Source organism: Macrobrachium nipponense, chromosome 36, assembly GCF_015104395.2.
Source record: "Macrobrachium nipponense isolate FS-2020 chromosome 36, ASM1510439v2, whole genome shotgun sequence".
NCBI classification, from domain to species: domain Eukaryota; kingdom Metazoa; phylum Arthropoda; class Malacostraca; order Decapoda; family Palaemonidae; genus Macrobrachium; species Macrobrachium nipponense.
Window position 1 is genome coordinate 46,763,098 of NC_087220.1, and position 13,070 is coordinate 46,776,167.

The following is a 13,070-nucleotide window of genomic DNA, read 5'->3' on the forward strand; positions in this document are numbered from 1 at the left end:
CTTTAGTCGCAAAGACCTGTTCAACACGAATATTTTAAATCAGGCCGGGTATAGTCTTGCTAGCTTAGTCAGTTCAGTCGCAGCAAGGTTTGAAAGGGTGTTTTTAAAACGTTTACGTGCACAGGACTCCTGATTGCAGGTCTCAGACAGGAGAGTCGGCAGTTCCGGCACCTCCTAGTAATTTGGCTGCAAAGGTCAGAGCATGCCTGACGGGTCCACGTTCCCTCCGTTCCACCCTGGTGATTTTTGGAGGGTAGTGAACTTTGCTCCGTTTGTCAGCGGGATGTTGACTGTAGAAGGTTGTGGTACACATAGACTCGAGGAGGTTCGAGTTATTTCCCGAAAGGTTATGGCCACCATTTATAGCTTATGTTAGGCTTATGGAGAGGCAGCTTCGATTAGAAAAAAGGACAAGGTCTCCAAGGGGACTGTTATCCTTTCTAGCAATCAGGCTCATCAAGTATAGATATGGAGCCTAGAAGTGGATCTGCTCAAATACTAAGGTAACAACATGACGAAGGGAATTCTCCTTACCTTTTACATCAAAGGTTAGCAGGATTTACCCTTCAGGCAGTGACTCGGGAAACAAGAGCCCCCCAGCTTAGCGAGGACAGATTCCACATCATTGCTACCCCCAAGGTAGAGAGAGTTTGAAGGGAAGTTTGCTGGCTACATTCTCGGCAGGCAAGCTTAAGCCAAACTGTGCTATCAACTTGTTTAGTGAGCGCCTCTGTCAGACGCACTGATCCAAGCCGGATTTGATGCTAGGGACACGTCTTGCAAGGTCTCTTAACTCTCTAGTGATGACGGAGACGGCGGTTTCTGGAGTATGCTCATGAACCGCTGTATAAGGTCATTGCGGAGTAGTTACTTTTAAGCATGCAATGTGCCTCGTACGGCTTTGCGGTTACTAAGAGAAATGGCAAGAAGCATGTTCTATCCGAGGCTACGATCAGGCACGAACCCAACAGCTTCTGGCTTCCTCAATCTGGGGTGCAGATCTTCTTCCAGCTTCGGCAGTAAACGAGTTCAGAATGAGGCATCACATTTTAATCAAACATCAGATTGCGTTGGGGCATCCCTTTCAAAAGGATAATAGAGTCTTCTTACCTCCAGTTTTAGGACTAGGAAAAGTCAAAGAAGGTACCAACCTTTCCAAGTTCCGCAACAGCACCTGTGCTATAAGCTGTACTAATTCAGCAAGTTCCCCAAACCTTCATCTTCTAAGAATCAGCCTCGGCAACAGCCTCAATTTGTCTCCCTTTCGCCGTCGGCTAGCCAACAGGTTCCCCCTTTCGTCGAGTGGAGGAACCGGAGCCCAAGGGCGAGCTAGAGGTATGGTCAGGAAAGGAACCCCCGACCTCATCATCTCAATGAAGTTCCCTCAAATAGTAGGCAGGCTGTATCTCTTTTAACATCGTGGGAGTTCAGCAGCTGGGCAGAAAACATAGTATCTATCTATCAGCATCCAACCCAAGGGTTGATGGATTACCCCAGGGACCTTCTCCAGAAGGGAGCAGTCTCCAGGACAAAGAACTTAAAATTTCAAAGTCGTCTATTCAGTGTCCCAAGAAAGGGACCGACCAAAGGAGGGTGATCTTAGACTTGCCCGTTTAAAACTTGTACATTCCTTGCGACAAGTTCTAAAGGCTGACCATCTCTCAGGTACGGGCCTTACTTCCCGTGGGGGCGTCACCACTCTATAGGTTCTTACAGACGCCTATTATCATGTCCCGACAGCTCAGCACTCCCATCCATTCCTGGGCTTCAAACTAGTAAAAGAAGCTTATTCCTTCAAGGTGATGCCCTTTGGGCTGAATATAGCCCCAAGGGTTTTCACGGAACTGGCGGAGGTAGTGGTGCAGGAGCTAAGGTCTCAGGTTTTATTGGTAGTGGCGTACCTAAACGACTGGCTAATCTGGGAGATGGTCAAAGACAAGTTTAGGAAAGCCATGGACGGGGTCATATCTTTCCTGGAATATATAGGGTTCAAGATCAACAGGACAAGTCCCGATTGGCCCCAGAAATCCAAGTTCCAGTGGCTAGGTTTTCCATTGGGGCTTGGATTCACACAACCTTTCCATTCCATCAGGGAAGGGGATGCCAAGGTAACAAGCCAATTCTTAAAATGCAAAAAGGCTTCGAGAAGGAATCGGGAGACGATCCTAGGCTCGCTCCAATTTGCGTCAGTCACAGACGTTCTGTTGAAAGCCAAGCTCAAGGACATCAATCGAGTTTGACGTTCAAGGCCAATGCCAAGTGTTGCGACAAGTTCGGCCGGGGGGTACCTCTGATTCCCAAGGAACGTCTACGTCCATGGGCAATAGCCGAAAACCTAGCCAAAGAGTTACAGTTGCAGTTCCCTCCCCCGTCCTACTGATGCATACAGTCGCATCACTATCAGGTTGGGGAGGTTATTCACAGCACGACAAGGTTCAGGGAACTTGGTCACCTCAGTTCCAAAAGCTTCACATCAACATCCTGGAAGCTATGGCAGTGTTTCTGACCTTAAAGAAGCTCCGTCCTCCGGAGGAGACTCATATCAGATTGGCTCTCGACAGTGCAGTAGTGATACATGGTATAAACAGAGGTGGTCCAAGTCAAGTCATGTGAACCACAGGGGTGATAGCAATTTTTTCTCTAACTGACAAGAACACCTGGCATCTATCGGCTACCCCATCTGGCAGGAGTCCACAATGTAGTAGCAGACGCATTGTCCCGGTCAGTCCCCCTGGAGCCAGAATGGTCACTGGACCAGGAATCCTTCGAGAGGGTTTGTAGGAGAGTACCGGGTCTGAAAGTAGATATGTTCGCTACAGGGGCAAACCACAAGCTGCCTTGTTACGTAGCCAAATATGGACCCTCTAGCATACGCTACGGACGCCTGAGTATAGATTGGAACCAGTGGAGGGAGGTTTATTTATTCCCTCCAGTGAACCCTCTCCTGAAGGTGTGCACAAGTTGAAATCCTTCAAAGGTCAGGTGGCTCTCATAGCTCCTTACTGGCCCAAGAACAATTGGTTTCTCCTTCTCCTAGAACTAGGTCTTCATCCTCACCCTCTCCCGGGCTTGAGGCTGACGCAACAAGTTCAAACGGTGACTGTGTTCGATTCCTCAGGTCTTCACAAAACCCTATCTTTATGGATTTCATGAAGTTTGCAGGTAGGAGGGTAGGGGACATTGATCCACAGAACATTTTGTTCTTGAGTCAGACAAAGAGAATCTACACTTCGCCAGTATGATTCAGCAGTTAAACAATTGCCTACATTTCTCAGGAAATCAATGTCAAAGTAATGACAATGAACGTGACTATAACATTTCTTCAGGCCTTTATTCGAACAAGGCTTGGCAGTTGCCACAATAACAACCACTAAGTCAGCTCCGAAAAAAGATTTTTCTTCTCGGGTTTGGTATAAATCTAACTGAGTCTTATTTCACCTCAATCCCAAGGGCTTGTGCACGCCTGCGCCCATTCAAAGGCCGTCGTTAGTGTCATGGTTTCTTAACGATGGTCTCAGGTTTAGACTCTAAAACAGACAACTTCAAATTGTGATTGCCAAACCCTTTTGTCGCGTAAGGCACTGTTTTTATTAAGTTCCCTGGTGCTTCAGGTGCCAGAACATCGGAGATGTCATCTTATCTAGTGGCCAAGGGCATATAGAATTCCTTCCCTCGGGTTACGTGTTGCTTTCACCAAATAATTATTTTATGGCTAAGAAGAGAACCCTTTGGTAAGGCGATCCCCCTGGAAGGTTGTTCCGCTTCCGCAACATCCATCTTTATGTACTGTTAAAACCCCTAAGGACTATTTTTCTAGCACATCTACCTTTTCCGAAGGGCCCCCCCTCCTTTTCATGTGGGGCGGTGGTGGTACCATATCCCTAAAGGGCATTACGCAGCAGTTTTTTGTATTTTACCAAGGAAGTCCAGCCCAGGGTCCTTTCCCAAAGCGCGTGGCTATTCGGGCTATAACAAACTTCTGTAAATTTCTTCAAATATATGAACTTTGATGATCTGAAGAAATATACTGGTCGGCAGTCGCACTGGGGTTTTCCAAAGCTTTACCTTAAGTCCTTGGAGGATCTTAAATATCAGGCAATAGCTGTAGGGAGGTCAGTGTCTCCTTGCAACATCAATATAGTACTGTCCTTGTGTCATATGAATATTTTCCATTATGCCAGTTTTTATTAACATCCTACCTATCGCAGCAAATCTCTTTTAGCTATTTCATTGGTCTATGGTGTTAGTTTATACAATTTAATATTCTGTTTCATTTCAGAGTGATGTAGCTTGGTGTTTCTCTGGTACAATTTCACGGGAGCGACACGGCTGAGCCCAGAAAAGGGATTTTGACGTAGGAAAAATCAAATATTTCTGGGCGAGGAAGCCGTGTTCGCCCAGTGAAATCCCCCCCAGGTTTTTCCCCTCCCTTGCAGTGCACCAAGCTTCATTGCTATCGATAAGTATGACGTCACAGCCGCCTTCAACGGGGTAGCTAGGTGTGACCTATGGGTCGGCTCCCCGTATTTAGGGTCTTTTGATGAGGAAAAGGCTAATTGGAGGGGTTGCTGTGTATTGTTTAACACTCGCCCCAGTTTTTATACCGACACCTTTTATAGGAGGTGAGCGAGTCAGAGGCTTCTGACATGTCCAATTAGCAGTTCTCTGGTATTATAGCAATATTTTACTAGAAATAGTGCTAAAGCAGACATATTTCACTGGGCGACACGGCTTCCTCGCCCAGAAATAGATTTTTCCTACGTCAAAATCCCTTTTTTTTTCCGCAAATAAAAAAAAATTTTTTTTGTTCTACGTATCATATGTCAATTAAGCACCTATTAGACAATTTTATTCTATGGTTAATACTTCTTAATAGGCGTTTTAGGGTTAATAGACACAATCAATTTATCTATACAAAACCTTGACAGTTAGAAGGCTGATATTTGCACCCAGACTACTTTTTCTCAAAAAATATCCCTTGAAATTTACAATATAACAAATGAACAGTAATTAGACCTCTGGTATCTTTATTTTACATAAAATTCACACCTACCATCCCCACGCAAAATTTGCCAATTAATTTGCAAATAATTGTAAAGGGTACATTGATATTTATTGTTTTAAAATTAATAAATCACTTTTCTACCATACAAAAATATGCATATCAGTAAGAGAGAAAGAGGGAGGGAGATAATAATTATTTTTTATTATTTGATATTTAATTTTATTAAGTTTAATACAATATTAATCAGTATTAATATTTGAAAGTTACATTTCTGTATCATAAGAATGTATTTAGACATGAAAACAACATCAAAACACACTAGTTAGTGAATGTTATTCACATAAAAGTGTGCGAGTGAGCTAGTCCCCCCTCAAATAATTTTTCAGATTGAGTTCCCCCCCAAAAAATCCACGATGTGTGCGAATCTGGAGAAAGCAAATACAGTGTCTCAACTATATACAGGCGGCCCTCGGTTAGCGGCAGGGGTTCCGTTCCTGGCCACCGACGCCAAGCGATTTTCGACGCTGAGCGATTTTAAAGCCTACGGCCGCCGCACACCTTTCGAAACTCTAGACCAGTCAAAGGAGCTGTAATCCCACAACGGCGCAATAAGTAAAATTATATTTATGCAGTATAGTACTATAGAAATTACTGTACAGTACATGTGGGTGTCTAAAGTATGTCAAGATATAATAGTTTATACAGTGTACAGGTAGCTGTAGTGTTCAGGTTACAATCATTAGTCTTACGATAGTTCGATTTTATGAGAGATCAATTTACAATGGTCTAACTTTATCCATCTTCTAGTTACATAAGTTCAATAACAGCAAAAGAGAATGATGAAAGTATGGTGTTAACGTTATACTCGTTGCGTGAACGTGTACAGCCATGAACAACCCCGACGAGAAAATACTTTTTTTTTTTTTTTTTTTTTTTTTTTTGTTTTTTTTTTTTTTAAGTACAACCGAACTGGATAACATCTGTTTGGGCTTGTATTTCGATCATCGTACTACAGTGCAACATTACCTTATTTGTTATAAATTGGCGTTATGTATAGAATAGAACTGAGATCTTAATGTAATAACTTTATTCGCTATAGATCAGAGATCAATATAGATTAAAGATCAATCGGGAAATATACCGTTAAATTTAAACCTAGTTATAACTAAAGCTGAGAAAACTGTTCAAGCTGCTAATGACTATTATCGTACATCGGCAACAAGGATAAAACTGCAGTAACGTCTGCCATCACACACAACTGTAGATAAAATTGGGATAAAATCATTTTTAATCAAAACTACTGTGCTTGAAAGAACACATTTTACTGTTGGTTTCACGCCGATATAAGATAAATAGCGTAAAGTTCGTATTACGATGATATAAAGGATTACGTATTGCGAACGGAATCACGTAATTTTTTACGCAATAAACATGCCGCCAACGTAATTCTGTTAACGAAAAAAAATAGTAGTTCACATTCACAATGAGACATATTCAATAAATATTTTCCACCTAAAAACACGCTGTATATGGAAAAATAACTTTGTCTCATATAAGTCAAGTATATAGATATTCGTTTATGCTAACTAGAAGCAAGAGCATTCGCTCAGAATTGCGTTATGGTGAACAGACTCGTTATTCATCAGCTGATTTCAAACCACAACATTGGCCGCTCCGCGGAATACTGGCTTAAGTTTGCCGTAGTATTTTAAAATACATAATATGAGAATACATACAATTCTTGGATACAGTGAAATAATGTATAACTTTTTTAAAGGATTTATGGAAAAGATGCGTAATTAATAAAATAACACAATGCATTTTTCGGAACTGACGGGACAAAAACGAACGTAACTTGAAAAACCATCCCCTTACAACGTGGAGCCTAGTTACAAAGGCTGCCTTATTTTGTATCTTATTTCTGTACAAAAATGAAAATACCTTTACGCAATATGTTTTCATACACATTTTAAAGATAAAAGCATAAACATTTGAAAAATCGACACATCGATCGCTAAATTTGCACCTTTTTTTTTTTTTTCTAACTCGATATTTTCGGAAGAGCGGCAGACGGCGGCATACAAGAACGAACTTGAAAAAACATCGTAGTCGATAAGTTAAAGGGGAGTTTCAAAAGCTGCCTTTTTATCATATTTCTGCACAGAAATAAAAATACCCTATTCGTAGTACATTTTCATACACATTTTAAACATAAAAAAAAAAAAAAAACATAAACATTTATAAAATCGACACATCGATGGCTAATTTCACTTTTTTTAAATGACATTTTCGGAAGAGCGGCAGGCGGTGGCTTACAAGAAAGAACATGAAAAAACATCGTATTTGATAACGTGAAGGGCAATTTCAAAAGCTGCCTGTATCATATTTCGTACAGAAATAAAAATGCCTTTCACGTAATACATTTTCATACACATTTTAAACAAAAGCATGAACACTTATGAATCGACACATCGTAGTCGATAAGTTGAAGGGGAGTTTCAAAAGCTGCCTTTTTATCATATTTCTGCACAGAAATATAAATACCCTATTCGTAGTACATTTTCATATACATTTTAAACTTAGAAGCATAAACATTTATGAAATCGACACATCGATGGCTAATTTGCACTTTTTTTAAATAGACATTTTTGGAAGAGCGGCAGGCGGCGGCTTACAAGAAAGAACATGAAAAATCATCGTATTTGATAACGTGAAGGGCAGTTTCAAAAGCTGCCTTTGTATCATATTTCTGTACAGAAATAATAATGCCTTTCACGTAATACATTTTCATACACATTTTAAACAAAAGCATGAACATTTATGAATCGACACATCATAGCTAAATTTGCACTTATGTAACTCAATATTTTCGGCATAGAACAGCGTCAGAGGCATTATTTTTACCCTAATACCTACGTAATAACTCTCCATAAAATTTGTTAATATAATTTGCATAACCTTTATGGTCTGAACGGCAATTTCTACATAATGTTATGCAACTCGTTAGACAACGGAGCGCTAGGCCGCGCTTGTTAACTGAAACATTTCGTGCCGTAAAGATACCTTTGTAAAATGCCTTATTGTTTAATGAATATTTTTGACAAACCGCCGTAAAAAACCGATTCGCCGTTGAGTGATGCGCCGTTAACCGCGGGCTGCCTGTAGCCATAATAGTTAATGTCAGTCAGTTAACAGGCTTCAGTCCTATTATAATGGCAATCTCAGATTGAATTAAAGGGTAATTAGAAATTTGGAAAGAATCATTTGCCTCTTATTTGGTATTTTGCATAAATTAAATCATGAAGTGCAATTTTGTTTATATTTATTGAACAGAATAGAGTTTATTTTGTATCTTGAAGTATAGTGGGCCCTTGCTTAGTCGTGGATCAGCAACAAATGCATGAACAGATTCACATAATGATATTAACTGACAATAAAGGTAATAAAACCATTCTCACCTTATATATTATTGGCATATCTTCATAATATATAGCCTATTCATGGAATAATCCCACATCATTGACATCAACTTGTAGTTGAGCGGCCAGCAGAAATGTAAACATCGAGTTACACTTAACAGCACCTTTTTCATTCTTAACCTTTTAGAAATGTTGATAGTAGTAGTGTAATTACAGTAGCAATAACATTTAGGAAAACATTAATTTTCAATTCGAACTTCATTATTGTTTTGGTATAACGCAATCAACTTCTCTGAACACTGCAGTCATACAAACGATAATTGTCATAGATTATCGTATTGCTGTTTGCGATCGGCGACGAAGCTTAAACGTAGTAAAACCATTTTTACCTTATATATTATTATTGTCATTATATATTCATAATAAGACGCATATCTTATATATTATTGGCATATCTTCATAATAGAAAGCCTCTTCAAGGAATAATTCCTTGGTGAATGCATTTTTCAAAAGACAAAAATACACACTACATGTTTACAGCATGCAACGATTATTTTGAGGTGATTACGTTAATATTACAGTATGGTACTCTAAGCAGTACAGTAACTATTTTTTTTATCATAAATGTATATTCATTCACGAAAAAAATACGTATGACCACCGTGACGTCACCAAACCTAGTCTCGTTTGTACGTACTATCTTTACACAGTGTGATAGTGGTTACACTGTTCTACAAACTACCGATGTATTTTACGTAAGTATCCTCTAAATTCTGTCATAAATCATTTTACTTACTTTTTTTGTGGAGCCCAAATACTACGTATATCCCGGAAAATTAGCGAAATCACGAATTTTATCATAGAGCAAGATTCACTAATTATTGTGTTTTCTTCTTCTTTTCATGACTAAACGCATTTTTAGGATACACTCATTTACAAATGTTCAAGTACTATGAATGTAAATAGCAAAATTCTTCCTTCTCTCTCTCTATCTCTCTCTCTCTCTCTCTCTCTCTCTCTCTCTCTCTCTCTCTCTCTCTCTCTCTCTCTCTCTCTCTCTCTCTCTCTCTCAGAAAAAACTATAATAATGATCTATTATTATCATAATAAGAGAACAAAATGATCTTTTATTCTTTGTGATTTACGAAACTGCTTCAATACAACTTTTAAAGTTGACTCAATGATTATCACATTATAACAGTATACAAGAAAATATCACTATGCATTTCATTTCTTATCACCATAAAAATATTTAAAATACAAATCTCATTACGTTATTCTTGAGCTAAGCTAGAAACAGTACGCTCGTCCTAAGCAGCTGCTCTCTCTCTCTCTCTCTCTCTCTCTCTCTCTCTCTCTCTCTCTCTCTCTCTCTCTCTCTCTCATGAAATATGAATTACTGTATACATTATCTTATAATATCATAACTATTATGTACAAAGTTAAAAATAATAATTCCATTAATAAATTATTTTCTTTTAGCAACTAAATTGTTTTCCAAAATAATTCTTTTGGTAATAAACGTCCATCAGCTGATTCTAAACATAAACAAAAGACAAAACTAGGTTTTTTATTGCTGTATTTTACTGTTTATACATTATTATTATAGTTGGGTGGAGTAATCTTTACAGTAAATAATGTTTTTTTTTTTTATCATAAATACAGTAGAGACCCGGTTCACGACCGTATTAGAACTCGACATAATCGGATTTCGCCACTAAATTTCCAATAAACTTTGTATCTGTTTTCAACCAAAAAACCAGTTTCCGACCCCCGACCATATGATGTTTGTAAACAAAACTGTTTCTGCCAGCTGCCGCTAGTTGGCGTCATCCAGTGCTAACCAAATGTAGCATAATTTCATGTTTTTTAGCATAATTTGACCCAAGAATTGGAGCTTAGCATAATTTCTTTCACACTTAGGGTTCTAGTACAATTTTAGAATGTATTTTCACTAAAATTTTAAATAAAATGCAGAAAATTCCTCAATTTCATACACAGCTATAGTGAATGTATCTTCAAGTGAAATTGCCTCAAAAGCAGCACTAACAAATGAGTTAATTGCTAAGTTTGAACCCAACTAAGGAATGTTAAATTTTGTGAATATAAATAAATACCCACAGTGGCATGACAAACAATCAGTAAAGTTGTTAATAATGTTTTTTCTTCATGAGTAAACGAATTACCTTTTTTTCCTTTTTTAAGTTTTTTTTTTATTTTTTCAGTAAGTCAAAATTTTAAGTTATGTCCTGAAGTGATTTTACCACAATTTTCAAGTATTTATCATTGTGTATGTGATCTATTAAAGAAAAAGTGTTTCAGTGGCATGATAATGATCAAGTAATAAGTACGTATGTTTTTCTTCTTGAGTAGAGACTGGTTTGTTTGTTTACCTTTTTTTTTTAGTTTTAATTTTTTTCAGGAAATATCAGTAAATAAAAAACCAAAATGTTATATTTGAAGTAATTTTCACACATTTTCAAGTATTTTATTTAATTGTTTTATGTGACCATGTTGAAAGAAAAATGGTTCTGAGTGGCATGATAATGATGCAGTAATAAGTAAAACTTGTTGTTTTTCTTCACATTTGTATGTGTGATCTTCACACATTTGTCAAATAGTATATAGTGATTGCATATCAATAGTGTACTAGTGATTGCGTATGTGATCTATTAAAGAAAAATGGTGTTTTATTACGAGTTTCCTAACATCATTCAAATTAATTAGTTATAATATTGTCTGTTCGTCACTTTTTATCATTTCACCTAATATATAAAGTTTTAAATTTCCATTACATCGTTGTTTTAGCTCAAATGTATTAGAGAAATGAGATATGATAGATTAATATAGCATAATTTGTCGGCACAAAATTGCACCATATTTGGCATTAAATTCTTGCTTGGACCGACTAGCATAATTTAGCAAAATGGTTGGTAACATTGGTGACGCCACTCAGTGACTCAGCATTGTTTAAAGTCGCAACTAATGTTTACAAACATTCAAACATGTGTCGTGTCTTGTACACCTTGCGCGCATTTCGTTTGCTTTTGTCGGTGGTATCAACCGTAGACATATTCTAAAACCATGCTCACACTTGAGACGCGCGTTTCAGTAGCAAATGCAATACGTATTTAAGTGTTAGGTTTTGGAGTGAAGGCAATGTTACGTACGTAGGTTACATGTGCGGTTCGGTAGCGAATGCAATCTTTAAGCTTTGTTAAGCTTTCCGGTAAAGAAGAAGTTAGTCATAGTTTATATCAGAGAAGCTACTATGCCATATAAGTGCGTATTAATCAAGAAATTAAGAAGAATCTTTTATGTCGTACTGTAATACGTTAATGTTTACGTGTAAGATTTGGTAGTGAAACCAGTTACATACGTAACATGTTCGGTTCGGTAGCAACGCAATCTAAGCTTTTTAAGCGTGCCGGTAAAGAAGAGGTTAGCCTTAGGTTAACTCAGAATCCGCTACAGTATACATTAATTATAGAAATTAAGTAGATTCTTTTATGTCTACTGTAAAAATACGTCATTGTTTACGTGTGAGATTTGGTAGTGAAACCACTGTCACATACGTAACGTGTGCCGTCGGTAGCGAACGCAATCTTAATCTTTGTTAAGCTTGCTGGTAAAGAGGAGGTTAGCCTAGCTTTAATCAGAGAAGCCGCTATGGTATAGAATAATTATAGAAATTAAGAAGATTCTTTTATGCTACTGTAAAAAAGACGTCAATGTTTACGTATGAGGTCTGGTAGTGACACAGTTTACATATGCAAACACGTTCGCGGTAACGAACGCAATCTGTATGCTTCGTATAAGCGTCCTCGTAAAAAAAAAAAAAAAAAAAAAAAAAAAAAAAAAAAAAAAAAAAAAAAAAAGAGGTTAGCTTGATATTAAACTCAAGAGATGCTGGTACGTAATGGTATGTAATTAAAGACATTAAGAAGATTCTTTTACTTATGTGTACGTATATATGTACCATGCAGTACCATAATAATTGTCAAAGTCCAATAAGCTTGAAACCAGCCCTGATATTGGACAATTTGCCGTAAAAGACGCACCTTTTTTTATAAGGACATTTATGAAACAAAATCGTTAGTATCATAACATTACATTTACTGAAAGATAATTTTCAAGCGATTTTGTATACAGTATTGCAGTCGACTCCGTAAAAGATTTACCATAAATTAATAGCGAATGTAAATGTTTCTAGGCTTATAGCGAGTTATGGTTTCTTTACTACCATAGTCCCGATATAAACCACCAGGGCTGCGCTATGGTTTGTTTACATCCTTAAATGCCGACTTACTGTAGGCAAATTTTTGCAAGTTTTTGATAAATATAGATTGGGTTTAATTTTAATAGTTTATTAATTTACTGTATAATTAGACTTGCTTTTCAATGCTTTTATTATGTTAGCAACACGTTTTATGCCTACCCACTACACTACGTTCTACTTACTATTTACCTAGGTAGCCTATGGAGCTTGGTCAACAATCAGTTGGACACAGGGTAGTTTTCTTTTATACTGTATATTAACACATTTGTATAAATATACGTTTAAACATGATATTTATTTAACTTTTAACTTATTTAGTTGTAATTTACATGTAATGTATTGTATAAAAAGGCAAGGTTAGGTAATA